The 12,909-nt window shown below is 53.4% G+C and overlaps 15 non-coding genes across 15 annotated transcripts; all 15 read right to left on the bottom strand.

Moving 5' to 3' along the window:
- Positions 1 to 6,117: 6,117 nt before the first annotated feature.
- Positions 6,118 to 6,236, bottom strand: LOC123183675 (5S ribosomal RNA). Its single transcript, XR_006492731.1, has one exon. It is a non-coding gene; the product is annotated as a 5S ribosomal RNA (ribosomal RNA).
- A 301-nt stretch (positions 6,237 to 6,537) lies between these two features.
- On the bottom strand, positions 6,538 to 6,657 carry LOC123183598 (5S ribosomal RNA). The gene has a single exon (XR_006492661.1). It is a non-coding gene; the product is annotated as a 5S ribosomal RNA (ribosomal RNA).
- A 1,078-nt stretch (positions 6,658 to 7,735) lies between these two features.
- Positions 7,736 to 7,853, bottom strand: LOC123183622 (5S ribosomal RNA). The gene has a single exon (XR_006492683.1). It is a non-coding gene; the product is annotated as a 5S ribosomal RNA (ribosomal RNA).
- Positions 7,854 to 8,155: 302 nt separating this feature from the next.
- LOC123183547 (5S ribosomal RNA) lies at positions 8,156 to 8,274 on the bottom strand. The gene has a single exon (XR_006492610.1). It is a non-coding gene; the product is annotated as a 5S ribosomal RNA (ribosomal RNA).
- Positions 8,275 to 8,575: 301 nt separating this feature from the next.
- Positions 8,576 to 8,694, bottom strand: LOC123183620 (5S ribosomal RNA). Its single transcript, XR_006492681.1, has one exon. It is a non-coding gene; the product is annotated as a 5S ribosomal RNA (ribosomal RNA).
- Positions 8,695 to 8,995: 301 nt separating this feature from the next.
- On the bottom strand, positions 8,996 to 9,113 carry LOC123183562 (5S ribosomal RNA). The gene has a single exon (XR_006492625.1). It is a non-coding gene; the product is annotated as a 5S ribosomal RNA (ribosomal RNA).
- Positions 9,114 to 9,415: 302 nt separating this feature from the next.
- On the bottom strand, positions 9,416 to 9,534 carry LOC123183524 (5S ribosomal RNA). Its single transcript, XR_006492589.1, has one exon. It is a non-coding gene; the product is annotated as a 5S ribosomal RNA (ribosomal RNA).
- A 302-nt stretch (positions 9,535 to 9,836) lies between these two features.
- On the bottom strand, positions 9,837 to 9,955 carry LOC123183520 (5S ribosomal RNA). Its single transcript, XR_006492585.1, has one exon. It is a non-coding gene; the product is annotated as a 5S ribosomal RNA (ribosomal RNA).
- A 302-nt stretch (positions 9,956 to 10,257) lies between these two features.
- On the bottom strand, positions 10,258 to 10,375 carry LOC123183577 (5S ribosomal RNA). The gene has a single exon (XR_006492640.1). It is a non-coding gene; the product is annotated as a 5S ribosomal RNA (ribosomal RNA).
- A 301-nt stretch (positions 10,376 to 10,676) lies between these two features.
- Positions 10,677 to 10,795, bottom strand: LOC123183885 (5S ribosomal RNA). The gene has a single exon (XR_006492873.1). It is a non-coding gene; the product is annotated as a 5S ribosomal RNA (ribosomal RNA).
- A 302-nt stretch (positions 10,796 to 11,097) lies between these two features.
- LOC123183479 (5S ribosomal RNA) lies at positions 11,098 to 11,216 on the bottom strand. Its single transcript, XR_006492545.1, has one exon. It is a non-coding gene; the product is annotated as a 5S ribosomal RNA (ribosomal RNA).
- Positions 11,217 to 11,327: 111 nt separating this feature from the next.
- Positions 11,328 to 11,446, bottom strand: LOC123183668 (5S ribosomal RNA). Its single transcript, XR_006492726.1, has one exon. It is a non-coding gene; the product is annotated as a 5S ribosomal RNA (ribosomal RNA).
- Positions 11,447 to 11,747: 301 nt separating this feature from the next.
- LOC123183561 (5S ribosomal RNA) lies at positions 11,748 to 11,865 on the bottom strand. Its single transcript, XR_006492623.1, has one exon. It is a non-coding gene; the product is annotated as a 5S ribosomal RNA (ribosomal RNA).
- Positions 11,866 to 12,167: 302 nt separating this feature from the next.
- Positions 12,168 to 12,286, bottom strand: LOC123183586 (5S ribosomal RNA). Its single transcript, XR_006492649.1, has one exon. It is a non-coding gene; the product is annotated as a 5S ribosomal RNA (ribosomal RNA).
- Positions 12,287 to 12,588: 302 nt separating this feature from the next.
- Positions 12,589 to 12,707, bottom strand: LOC123183828 (5S ribosomal RNA). Its single transcript, XR_006492822.1, has one exon. It is a non-coding gene; the product is annotated as a 5S ribosomal RNA (ribosomal RNA).
- Between the last annotated feature and the right edge of the window lie 202 nt (positions 12,708 to 12,909).

Raw genomic sequence — 12,909 nt, 5'->3', positions numbered from 1 at the left:
ATGATGCAGCACCCGGTTTACTTTGTCAGCTCCCTCTTGCAGGGGCCTAGGTCGAGGTACTCCGGTGTGCAGAAATTGCTCTTCGGCCTCCTTATGGCCTCGAGGAAGCTGCGTCATTCCTTCCAAGCCCATGAGATCACTATCGTCACCCACCTCCCATTGCAACGGATACTGCATAACCCAGATGCGACCGGAAGGATTGTGGAACGGGCCCTGGAGTTGTCAAGTTTTGGGTTGAAGTTTGAAAGTACCTCGACAATCCAGAGTGGAGTCTTGGCGGAGTTCATTGCAGAATGGACCTCAACGCTCGACGAAGAAATCCAGGAGACCGCTCTCCTCGGCAAGGAAGCAGACTGCGACTGGGTCATGTACGTTGATGGGGCTTTATCGCTACAAGGCGCTGGTGCCGGTGTGCTGCTTGTCGCACCCACCAGAGAGCACCTCAAGTATGTGATCCAGATGCACTTTCCCAGGGAGATGTCCACAAAAAACACTGCTGAGTATGAGGGGCTGCTTGCCATTCTCAGAATCGCGGCAGACCTCGGGGTGAAGAAGCTCATCGTCAGGGGTGACTCGCAGCTTGTCGTCAGGTAAGTCAACAAGGATTACCAGAGCCCATTGATGGAGACCTACGTAGATGAAGTGAGGAAGCTGGAGGAGCGCTTTGACGGTATCCAGGCAGAGCACGTTCCCCGAGCGGAGAACGACATCGCCGGTTACCTATCGAAGCGTGCCGCATTCAAGCTACCTGTGGAACCAGGTACCTTTTTGCTCCAGTTAACTCAGCCATCCGTCGAACAATCAATAGGGCAGAACAAGCGGAGGAAGTCAGGTCCCGGCAAGTACTTTCCCGCCGAGCCCCCTGGGACTGCCGGCAAGGATGTTGCCGTGCACACTAAGCCTTCCAAAGTGCAACTGGCTCCGGCAGGGCGTCAACCCCTGGCCGTGGAGACAGCCACTCCCATGGCAGAAGTGATGCCTTTGGTCCTTGCCATCGAGCCCCAGGCTCCGGCATGGGCGCAGCATACCATCCGATTCCTCCAAACAGGGGAGCTTCCTGAGGAGCAGGAAGAAGCAGAAAAAGTAGCTCGTCGGTCTGCCCTGTACTAGTTCGTCGACGACGTCCTGTACAGGAGGAGGCCGAACGGTGTGAAATTGAAGTGCATCCCCCGGGAGGAAGGACCGGAGCTGTTGGCGGAGATACATGGAGGCATATGTGGCTCCCACATAGGGTCGAGGGCCCTTGCTGGCAAGGCGTTCCGGCAAGGTTTCTTCTGGCCCACCGCCCTCTAGGATGCGATGACACTAGTAACCAAGTGTGAAGCATGTCAGTTCCATTCAAAGAAGCTTCATCAACCAGCTCAAACCCTTCAAACAATCCCTCTCTCCTAGCCATTCTCGGTCTGGGGGCTTGATATACTGGGCCCCTTCCCCCGTGCTGTTGGGGGCTTTGAGTACTTGTACATTGCAATCGACAAGTTCACAAAGTGGCCGGAAGTGGAAGCAGTGAGAAAGGTGACAGCACAGTCAGCCGTCAAGTTCTTCAAGGGACTGGTCTGCCACTTTGGTGTGCCAAGCAGAATTATCACCGACAACGACACGCATTTCACGAGCCACACCTTCATGCAGTACGTTCAAGACCTCGGCAGCAAGGTCTTTTTTGCTTCCGTGGCACACCCCCGGAGCAACGGCCAAGCGGAGAGGGCGAATGCTGAAGTGTTGCGAGGCCTGAGAACGAAGACCTTTGACAAGCTGCACAAGAGCGGAAGGCGCTGGATTGATGAGTTGCCGGTGGTTCTTTGGTCGATCAGGACGACGCCAAATCAAGCCGCCGGTCAGACACCCTTTGCCCTAGTATATGGGGCAGAGGCAGTTCTCCCCACGGAACTCATATATGGGTCACCTCGAGTGCTTGCTTATGATGAGCTTGAGCAAGAGCAGTTGCGGCAAGATGACGCAATGCTCCTTGAGGAAAATCGTCTTCGGGCGGCTGTGAGAGCAGCATGCTACCAGCAAGCCTTGCGCCGCTACCATAGCCGCAAGGTTCATGCCCAAAGCTTTGAGGAAGGCGACCTTGTTCTTCGGCGCGTTTTGTCAGCCAAGAATACCAAAAAGTTGACGCCGAAGTGGGAAGGCCCTAATCGGGTAATACGAGTCACCAGGCCCGGCGCCGTCCGCCTGGAGACCGAAGATGCTGTCCCAGTGAGTAATTCTTGTAACATCGAGCATCTTCGCAAGTTTTACCCATAAGGCGCGGCTTGCCGGGCCCCCCGGCGAGCCACCTTTTGTACAATCTTTGCCGGCAAGGCATGTAACCCTCTGTACAAAGCCAGGCGCAGACCCTGAGCATAAATAAACGAAGCGCTGGCGCCCTAAGTTATAGCATGCATGCTAGGTTGAGTCTCTTCCTCGGTTAGGGTTGATAGTGCTTAGCGGCGACTAACCCCTAGCCTAGAGGTCGGGTGTGCGTCTTTTTTGTTTTCTTTGGTTCGCAGGGCACTTCTGCTGAGCCACTTGGGAAAAGGAGAACGAACTGACGCTCCGACCCCGGCAAGGCAAGGCTGCCGGGGGCTGAAGATGTAAGGATCCAACCACGGCGAGCCAAGGTTGCCGGGGGCTGCTGATTCAGATAAATTTTCCATCCCCCTGATGTACGTTTCCGTATGGAACTGGGACATGTGAAGCCTCGTTTATGTTAAAACCACCATACTCCCTTTTTCCCTATGCCCGAGAGTAACTTCCTGGGTCAGAATTTGGTAGTAGTTGCGATGGCGAAGAGATGAACGAGGAGCCTAACTCTACTTCGCCCCTGCCTCCGCCAAAAGCGCGAGAACGGTCGGCCAAAGAAGAAAAACGGCAAGGCCTGTTGCCGGGCGATAGCATTTATTATGAAAATAGCAAGGATTCATCCTTGGCATGGGCCTCGCTCATGCACGAAGAACACGGAAGCACCCTTTTTCATTAAAAATGTCCCATACAGGTATAGTTCGTACGGAAAGAAAAACATGAACAAGGGGGATTACAAGCTTTAAATTTAACAAGACCCGAAGGCTTACAGATTAAAAAAGAGATGAGATGCCTGTGATCCCTTTCTTGTCCCTCTCCTCGGGAGGCAGGTCAAGGAGGCAAAAGGGAAAAAGGGGCGCCTAGGCAAACTACGAGCAGCAGAAAGCACCAACAGAACACCTCGGTGGCCGCCCACGGATGGGTCGGTGATGACGGTGCCGGGAAAGGAGCTGGAAGACGAGGCGGCAGGTCGCCGAACACGCGACGAAGGCGTCGGTGTCCGCGTACTCCGAGTTGACGTCCCTGCCGCCCGCCCTCTTCCTCTTCCGCAGCCCCCCGACGCCAGCCGCCCAAGGAGACGGCCCCGAGAAGTTCAAGGAGCTGGCCCCTCCCCAGGCAAAACTCCGCCGGAGGAGCGGCCAGGTGCAGATGTTGCTGCTGCCGCACCCGCCCAGGCGCGGGACGTCCGACGCCTAGTCGGACTCGTCCCCGTCATCTGCCCCGCTGTCCTCCTTGTCACTTTCGCTCGAGGAAGAGCTTCCATCGTCGGAATCCCCGTCGGAGGAGCTCTCCACGCAGCACTTCAGGCGAGTTCCAAGATCCCCGAAGACCTTGACGGAGAGCAGGCCGTCCTCCATTAATTTGAAGTAGAGGACGAGCCCCGCCGTCAGGCTGTGGATGCGAGAGAACGTCTTCCATCCACGGCGGAGGTACATGACCCGAGGAGCCGGGAAGTCGACGTCGACCCGCGTGCCCCCATTCCCACAGCCACTCATGTGCAATCTGAGGGTCTGGGGTGGGTCACGCTCCATCTCCCGAGCAAACGGGGCGGGAAGACAAAGACGACGATGCGGAGGCCGGCGCAGCCTGATAAAGAATTCGCGAGGCTAGTCTCCAACATGACCCTCCATCGGGAAAGGCATCATTGGCGGGGGCGAGGCCGGCGCGCCGCCCCGTGCTCCTCTTCCCCGGGCACCACGACCTCGCCCACGGCCTCGCCCCCTCCCTCTTCCCCTCGCGGCCGGCTCCGCCACCGCGGGCTTAGGAGGAGGAGGATGGGGCGCGTTGTCGAGCGGCGACCCACGCCGCCACCGTCGAGGGGCCAGGGTTCCCATTCTCCATGGCAAATGAGAGGAAGAAGCAGAAGCAGGAGAGGATAGAAGAGTGCGGAGTGCCATCCCCCCCTTCCCTCTCCTTATAAAGGGGTGGTGCCGGGGCTCGGCCGCCCCGCTCAGGCAATCCAACCATCGGGGGCGCAGGGAATCGGGACCGACCCGCTGCCCCAACCAGCGACGGCCCGGTTTCCCGCCTCCACAGCTCGCCACCTGCATGAAGGACGTGTGGAGAGCGTGCAGGGTCGAAAGGACGGGTGAGGCGACCATTCCCCGCCCCGTGATCAGGGGTGCGTGGGCAACTTAAAGACTGCGACCCGAGTCCATCCAGTAAATGAGCTGCGCCTCCATGCCTCCCTCTTTATACGGGGAAGGCGCGAGCCACCTCTTTACCACGATGTGACGCATGCATGCGGGAACCGCCCCACGCATGCCGCCCACGTCACGCGCACCCCTCCACGTCACGCATTCAACACAGGTCGTGGGCAAGTGCAGCAGACGGAAAATTACCGCGGTGAAAACCGCCGTTCCCGCCTGCGCACCGTTTTGCGTCTGGCCCAACAACATGTCGCGCTTATGTGTGGCCCAGGCCCGGGGGCTCCAGTCGGTGTAAAAAAGAAGGGGCGCACCTTTGTACCCCTTTACCTGTGCACGGACAGTCAGAGCCGCGCCCACGGCCGCACCGAGCAGAACAGGGGAGGTGAACCGAGGTAAAACCAAAGCACAAGACGATCAAGGCAACGCCAAGGCCGAGACCACAAAAGAGCAGAGAGACGAAGCAGGTTCCCCCGGCAAGACCCTTGCCGGGCAGCCTCCGCGGCCCCGGCAAGGCCCTTGTCGGGGCGGCTCGTCCAACACCAGCGGACGCACCACCCTTGAGCCCATGGTCTCCAAAACCATCAACCACGTTGGGCCAGGGCTCGGGAGGCACCTCCATGGTGGCATGCAGATCTTTGTGAAGACAAGGAATATTCAAGATCAGATAAGGATTAAAAGACAACGATCCTCGGCAAGATCCTTGTCGAGGGGAGCCACAAGACCCCCGGCAAGATCCTTGCCGGGGACAACAGCACGCCACGGCGAGGCCCTTGCAAGGCCAACCCGGCAAGGCCCTCGCCAAGGGCGCCAGCAGGTCCACCTCCAGGCCCGCCCCAGCCAAGTCTCCACCGTCGTTCGCATGCAGCTGGGCAGGCACCTGCATGGCAACATGCAGCTCCCCGGCCAACTCAGCAAGCGCCTGCATGGTGGCATGCACATCTTCGTGAAGACTTTGCCACCGCGCCACCTCAGCTGCCTGCCTGCCTACATGGCGCCGCATGCATCGCTGACGAGGGCGCGTGTCGAAGCAAGGAGGAGCAGCGACGGACGGGATGGGCCTCGTTCCCGTCCCCAATAAAGCAAGGGGACACCTAAGCGATGCATTAAATGTGTCTTGTCCTGTAATACGAGCGATAAGCTCGTAGCACTGTACGCCTTTCCACGTCCTGTGTGCCACTGTGGCAGCCCCTTTCGACTATAAAAGGAGGCCCATGGCGTACTGGAGAAGGATTCGGCTCTTTGGAACGACCCAGCCACCGTAGCTAGTTGGAAGGCTCAAGAACACTCAATACATCCACCAAAGCAGGACTAGGGTTTTACGCATCCTCGCGGCCTGAACCTGGGTAAACGATCCTTGTGCTGATTACTAATCCTCCTCTTCTTGGAACCATGCGCCCCAACAACCGTAGTAGGGATTCCTGTGATCCCATAGGTGTCGTTTCCCACCGACACTTTGGCCGCTCCCGCTCAACTACGGAGATGAGTTTCCCATGGTTCAACCGCACCAGTGCCTATTTACCATCGTTTTGACCCCTTTCGGAACACGCTTGCTGCCGCTAGACGCGTGAATAATGAGCAGCGAGCTAAAACTTACCGCAAACGTGCAAAATAATGGAACGTGCTAAACATATGTCGCGCACGTGCGTTTTTTTTTGCACGCGGCGCAAAAAAAATTAGAAAGGGAATGCAACACGAGGACTTCCCAAGAGGTCACCCATCCTAGTACTACTCTCGCCCAAGCACGCTTAACTTCAGAGTTCTGATGGGATCCGGTGCTTTAGTGCTGGTATGATCGCATCCGACATGTTACCCCCGTCTTCGTCCCTTATGCTTGCCCCTCCCAGCTCCACTACACACACGATTGCACATTCCTTTGGCCGCTCCCGCTCTACTACGGAGACGAGTTTACCACGGTTCAACCGTACCAGTGCCTATTTACCATGGTTTCGACCCCTTTCAGAATACGCTTGCTGCCGCTAGACGCGTGCATAATGAGCAGCGAGCTAAAACTTACCGCAAACGTGCAAAATAATAAAACGTGCTAAACATATGTCGTGCACGTGCGTTTTGTTTTGCACGCGGCGCAAAACAAATTAAAAAGGGAATGCAACACGAGGACTTCCGAGGAGGTCACCCATCCTAGTTCTACTCTCGCCCCAAGCACGCTTAACTTCGGAGTTCTGATGGGATCCGGTGCTTCAGTGCTGGTATGATCGCATCCGACATGTTACCCCCGTCTTTGTCCCTTATGCTTGCCCCTCCCAGCTCCACTACACACACGATTGCACATTCCTTTGGCCGCTCCCGCTCAACTACGGAGACGAGTTTACCACGGTTCAACCGCACCAGTGCCTATTTACCATGTTTTTTTAATATTTACTGTGAGGCAAAAGCCCCGCAGCCCTTTATTGAATCAAAAGAGAACTGTACAAAACCAGAAAACTATATACAAAAGCTAGGAATAAAGACCTATCTATGCCTAACTAAGCCTACCTGCTTTACAACAGAGAATCAATCCAAGCCAAAAGTTGGGGTTTCATATTGCCCTTCACCCTATAAGCTAATAGAGAGATATCATGGATGAATTTACATTTCCATGCACTGAATGTGGCTCTCTCAGCTCTGAATGTTCGGCCATTTCCGAGAATCCAAATATTCCATGCAACTGTTAGCATAACTTCAAAGAAAAAAGGACGTCTGAAGCTGGACCGAGCATGGATGATACACCCTTCAATATCAGAGCCACCAGTCCAATCAATGCCCAAATAATTCCAAACCCTAGTGCTGAACTTGCAATTGAAGAACAAATGGAGTCTGTCCTCATACACATATTCATTGCAGATGAGACAAAGATTATCCTCCTGACTTGATCTCCAATGTCTTCTAACCAACATATCCTTTGTGTTGAGCCTGTCAAAGAATAACAACCATCCAAAGACCTTGATCTTCATAGTGCACCTACTCTGCCACAACCATTTGCAAGGTTGTACCATGGGCAAATGAGAGTGCATTATGGTATAGAAGCTTTTGGCAGAATAACCCCCAAATTTACCAGGCCATACCAAACATCAGGGATGGTGGGTTCCCTGTTTAACTGCATGATCCAACCTTCCAGCACATGTAGCTCAGCGGTAGAACCATGGTTTCGACCCCTTTCAGAACACGCTTGCCGCCGCTAGACGCGTGAATAATGAGCAGCGAGCTAAAACTTACCGTAAACGTGCAAAATAATAAAACGTGCTAAACATATGTCGCGCACGTGCGTTTTGTTTTGCACGCGGCGCAAAAAAATTAAAAAGGGAATGCAACACGAGGACTTCCCAGGAGGTCACCATCCTAGAACTACTCTCGCCAAAGCACGCTTAACTTCGGAGTTCTGATGGGATCCGGTGCTTTAGTGCTGGTATGATCGCATCCGACATGTTACCCCCGTCTTCGTCCCTTATGCTTGCCCCTCCCAGCTCCACTACACACGCGATTGCACATTCCTTTGGCCGCTCCCGCTCAACTACGGAGACGAGTTTTACCACGGTTCAACCGCACCAGTGCCTATTTACCATGGTTTCGACCCCTTTCAGAACACGCTAGCCGCCGCTAGACGCGTGAATAATGAGCAGTGAGCTAAAACTTACCATAAACGTGCAAAATAATAAAACGTGCTAAACATATGTCCCGCACGTGCTTTTTGTTTTGCACGCGGCGCAAAAAAAATTAAAAAGGGAATGCGACACGAGTACTTCCCAGGTGGTCACCCATCCTAGTACTACCCTCGCCCAAGCACGCTTAACTTCGGAGTTCTGATGGGATCCGTTGCTTTAGTGCAGGTGTGACCGCATCCGACATGTTACCCCCGTCTTCGTCCCTTATGCTTGCCCCTCCCAGCTCCACTACGCACACGATTGCACATTCCTTTGGCCGCTCCCACTCAACTACGGAGACGAGTTTTACCACGGTTCAACCGCACCAGTGCCTATTTACCATGGTTTCGACACCTTTCAGAACACGCTTGCCGCCGCTATATGCGTGAATAATGAGCAGCGAGCTAAAACTTACCGTAAACGTGCAAAATAATAAAACATGCTAAACATATGTCCCGCACGTGCGTTTTGTTTTGCATGCGGCGCAAAAAAATTAAAAAGGGAATGCAACACGAGTACTTCCCAAGTGGTCACCCATCCTAGTACTACTCTCGCCCAAGCATGCTTAACTTTGCAGTTCTGATGGGATCCGGTGCTTTAGTGCTGGTATGATCGCATCCGACATGTTACCCCCGTCTTCGTCCCTTATGCTTGCCCCTCCCAGCTCCACTACACACACGATTGCACATTCCTTTGGCCGCTCCCGCTCAACCACGGAGAAGAGTTTTACCACGGTTCAACCGCACCAGTGCCTATTTACCATGGTTTCGACCCCTTTCAGAACACGCTTGCCGCCGCTAGACGCGTGAATAATGAGCAGCGAGCTAAAACTTACCGTAAACGTGCAAAATAATAAAACGTGCTAAACATATGTCGCGCACGTGCGTTTTGTTTTGCACGCGGCGCAAAAAAATTAAAAAGGGAATGCAACACGAGGACTTCCCAGGAGGTCACCATCCTAGTACTACTCTCGCCAAAGCACGCTTAACTTCGGAGTTCGGATGGGATCCGGTGCTTTAGTGCTGGTATGATCGCATCCGACATGTTACCCCCGTCTTCGTCCCTTATGCTTGCCCCTCCCAGCTCCACTACACACACGATTGCACATTCCTTTGGCCGCTCCCGCTCAACTACGGTGACGAGTTTTACCACGGTTCAACCGCACCAGTGCCTATTTAGCATGGTTTCGACCCCTTTCAGAACATGCTTGCCGCCGCTAGACGCGTGAATAATGAGCAGCGAGCTAAAACTTACCATAAACGTGCAAAATAATAAAACGTGCTAAACATATGTCCCGCACGTGCGTTTTGTTTTGCATGCGGCGCAAAAAAAATTAAAAAGGGAATGCAACACGAGTACTTCCCAGGTGGTCACCCATCCTAGTACTACTCTCGCCCAAGCACGCTTAACTTCGGAGTTCTGATAGGATCCGGTGCTTTAGTGCTAGTATGATCACATTCGACATGTTACCCCCGTCTTCGTCCCTTATGCTTGCCCCTCCTAGCTCCACTACACACATGATTGCACATTTCGTTGGCCACTCCCGCTCAACCACGGAGACGAGTTTTACCACGGTTCAACCGCACCACTGCCTATTTACCATGGATTCGGCCCCTTTCAGAACACGCTTGCCGCCGCTAGACGCGTGAATAATGAGCAGCGTGCTAAAACTTACCGTAAACGTGCAAAATAATAAAAAGTGCTAAACATATGTGGCGCACATGCGTTTTGTTTTGCAGGCGGCGCAAAAAAATTTAAAAAGGGAATGTAACACGAGGACTTCCCAGGAGGTCACCCATCCTAGTACTACTCTCGCCCAAGCACGCTTGACTTCGGAGTTCTGATGGGATCCGGTGCTTTAGTGCTGGTACGATCGCATCCGACATGTTACCCCCGTCTTCGTCCCTTATGCTTGCCCCTCCCAGCTCCACTACACACACGATTGCACATTCCTTTGGTCGCTCCCGCTCAACCACGGAGACGTGTTTTACCACGGTTCAACCGCACCAGTGCCTATTTACCATGGTTTCGACCACTTTCAGAACACGCTTGCCGCCGCTAGCCGCGTGAATAATCAGCAGCGAGCTAAAACTTACCGTAAACGTGCAAAATAGTAAAACGTGCTAAACATATGTCGCGCACGTGCGTTTTGTTTTGCACGCAGCGCAGAAAAAATTAAAAAGGGAATGCAACACGAGGACTTCCCAGGAGGTCACCATCCTAGTACTACTCTCGCCCAAGCACGCTTAACTTCAGAGTTCTGATGGGATCCGGTGCTTTAGTGCTGGTACGATCGCATCCGATATGTTACCCCCGTCTTCATCCCTTATGCTTGCCCCTCCCAGCTCCACTACACACACGATTGCACATTCCTTTGGCCGCTCCCGCTCAACCACGGAGACTAGTTTTACCACGGTTCAACCGCACCAGTGCCTATTTACCATGGTTTCGACCCCTTTCAGAACACGCTTGCCGCCGCTAGGCGCGTGAATAATGAGCAGCGAGCTAAAACTTACCGTAAACGTGCAAAATAATAAAACGTGCTAAACATATGTCGCGCACGTGCGTTTTGTTTTGCACGCGGCGCAAAAAAATTAAAAAGGGAATGCAACACGAGGACTTCCCAGGAGGTCACCCATCCTAGTACTACTCTCGTCCAAGCACGCTTAACTTCGGAGTTCAGATGGGATCCGGTGCTTTAGTGCCGGTACGATCGCATCCGACATGTTACCCCCGTCTTCGTCCCTTATGCTTGCCCCTCCCAGCTCCACTACACACACGATTGCACATTCCTTTGGCCGCTCCCGCTCAACTACGGAGACCGGTTTTACCACGGTTCAACCACACCAGTGCCTATTTACCATGGTTTCGACCCCTTTCAGAACACGCTTGCCGTCGCTAGACGCGGGAATAATGAGCAGCGAGCTAAAACTTACCGTAAACGTGCAAAATAATAAAACGTGCTAAACATATGTCGCGCATGTGCGTTTTGTTTTGCACGCGGCGCAAAAAAAATTAAAAAGGGAATGCAACACGAGGACTTCCCAGGAGGTCACCCAACCTAGTACTACTCTCGCCCAAGCACGCTTAACTTCAGAGTTCTGATGGGATCCGGTGCTTTAGTGCTAGTATGATCGCATCCGACATGTTACCCCCGTCTTCGTCCCTTATGCTTGCCCCTCCCAGCTCCACTACACACACGATTGCACATTCCTTTGGCCGCTACCGCTCAAGTACGGAGACGAGTTTTACCACAGTTCAACCGCAGGACTTCCCAGGAGGTCACCCATCCTAGTACTACTCTCGGCCAAGCACGCTTAACTTCGGAGTTCTAATGGGATCCGGTGCTTTAGTGCTGGTATGATCGCATCCGACAAGTTTACCCCGTCTTCGTCGCTTATGCTTGCCCCTCCCAGCTCCAGTACACACACGATTGCACATTCCTTTGGCCGCTCCCGCTCAACCACGGAGAAGAGTTTTACCACGGTTCAACCGCACCAGTGCCTATTTACCATGGTTTCGACCCCTTTCAGAACACGCTTGCCGCCGCTAGACGCGTGAATAATGAGCAGCGAGCTAAAACTTACCGTAAACGTGCAAAATAATAAAACGTGCTAAACATATGTCGCGCACGTGCGTTTTGTTTTGCACGCGGCGCAAAAAAATTAAAAAGGGAATGCAACACGAGGACTTCCCAGGAGGTCACCATCCTAGTACTACTCTCGCCAAAGCACGCTTAACTTCGGAGTTCGGATGGGATCCGGTGCTTTAGTGCTGGTATGATCGCATCCGACATGTTACCCCCGTCTTCGTCCCTTATGCTTGCCCCTCCCAGCTCCACTACACACACGATTGCACATTCCTTTGGCCGCTCCCGCTCAACTACGGTGACGAGTTTTACCACGGTTCAACCGCACCAGTGCCTATTTACCATGGTTTCGACCCCTTTCAGAACATGCTTGCCGCCGCTAGACGCGTGAATAATGAGCAGCGAGCTAAAACTTACCATAAACGTGCAAAATAATAAAACGTGCTAAACATATGTCCCGCACGTGCGTTTTGTTTTGCATGCGGCGCAAAAAAAATTAAAAAGGGAATGCAACACGAGTACTTCCCAGGTGGTCACCCATCCTAGTACTACTCTCGCCCAAGCACGCTTAACTTCGGAGTTCTGATAGGATCCGGTACTTTAGTGCTAGTATGATCACATTAAACATGTTACCCCCGTCTTCGTCCCTTATGCTTGCCCCTCCTAGCTCCACTACACACATGATTGCACATTTCGTTGGCCACTCCCGCTCAACCACGGAGACGAGTTTTACCACGGTTCAACCGCACCAGTGCCTATTTACCATGGATTCGGCCCCTTTCAGAACACGCTTGCCGCCGCTAGACGCGTGAATAATGAGCAGCGTGCTAAAACTTACCGTAAACGTGCAAAATAATAAAAAGTGCTAAACATATGTCGCGCACGTGCGTTTTGTTTTGCACGCGGCGCAAAAAAATTTAAAAAGGGAATGCAACACGAGGACTTCCCAGGAGGTCACCCATCCTAGTACTACTCTCGCCCAAGCACGCTTGACTTCGGAGTTCTGATGGGATCCGGTGCTTTAGTGCTGGTACGATCGCATCCGACATGTTACCCACACGATTGCACATTCCTTTGGTCGCTCCCGCTCAACCACGGAGACGTCTTTTACCACGGTTCAACCGCACCAGTGCCTATTTACCATGGTTTCGACCACTTTCAGAACACGCTTGCCGCCGCTAGCCGCGTGAATAATCAGCAGCGAGCTAAAACTTACCGTAAACTTGCAAAATAGTAAAACGTGCTA

The sequence above is a fragment of the Triticum aestivum genome, chromosome 1D (genome assembly GCF_018294505.1).
Source record: "Triticum aestivum cultivar Chinese Spring chromosome 1D, IWGSC CS RefSeq v2.1, whole genome shotgun sequence".
Classification (NCBI taxonomy): Eukaryota; Viridiplantae; Streptophyta; class Magnoliopsida; order Poales; family Poaceae; genus Triticum; species Triticum aestivum.
This window is presented reverse-complemented; position numbering and strand designations above follow the sequence as displayed.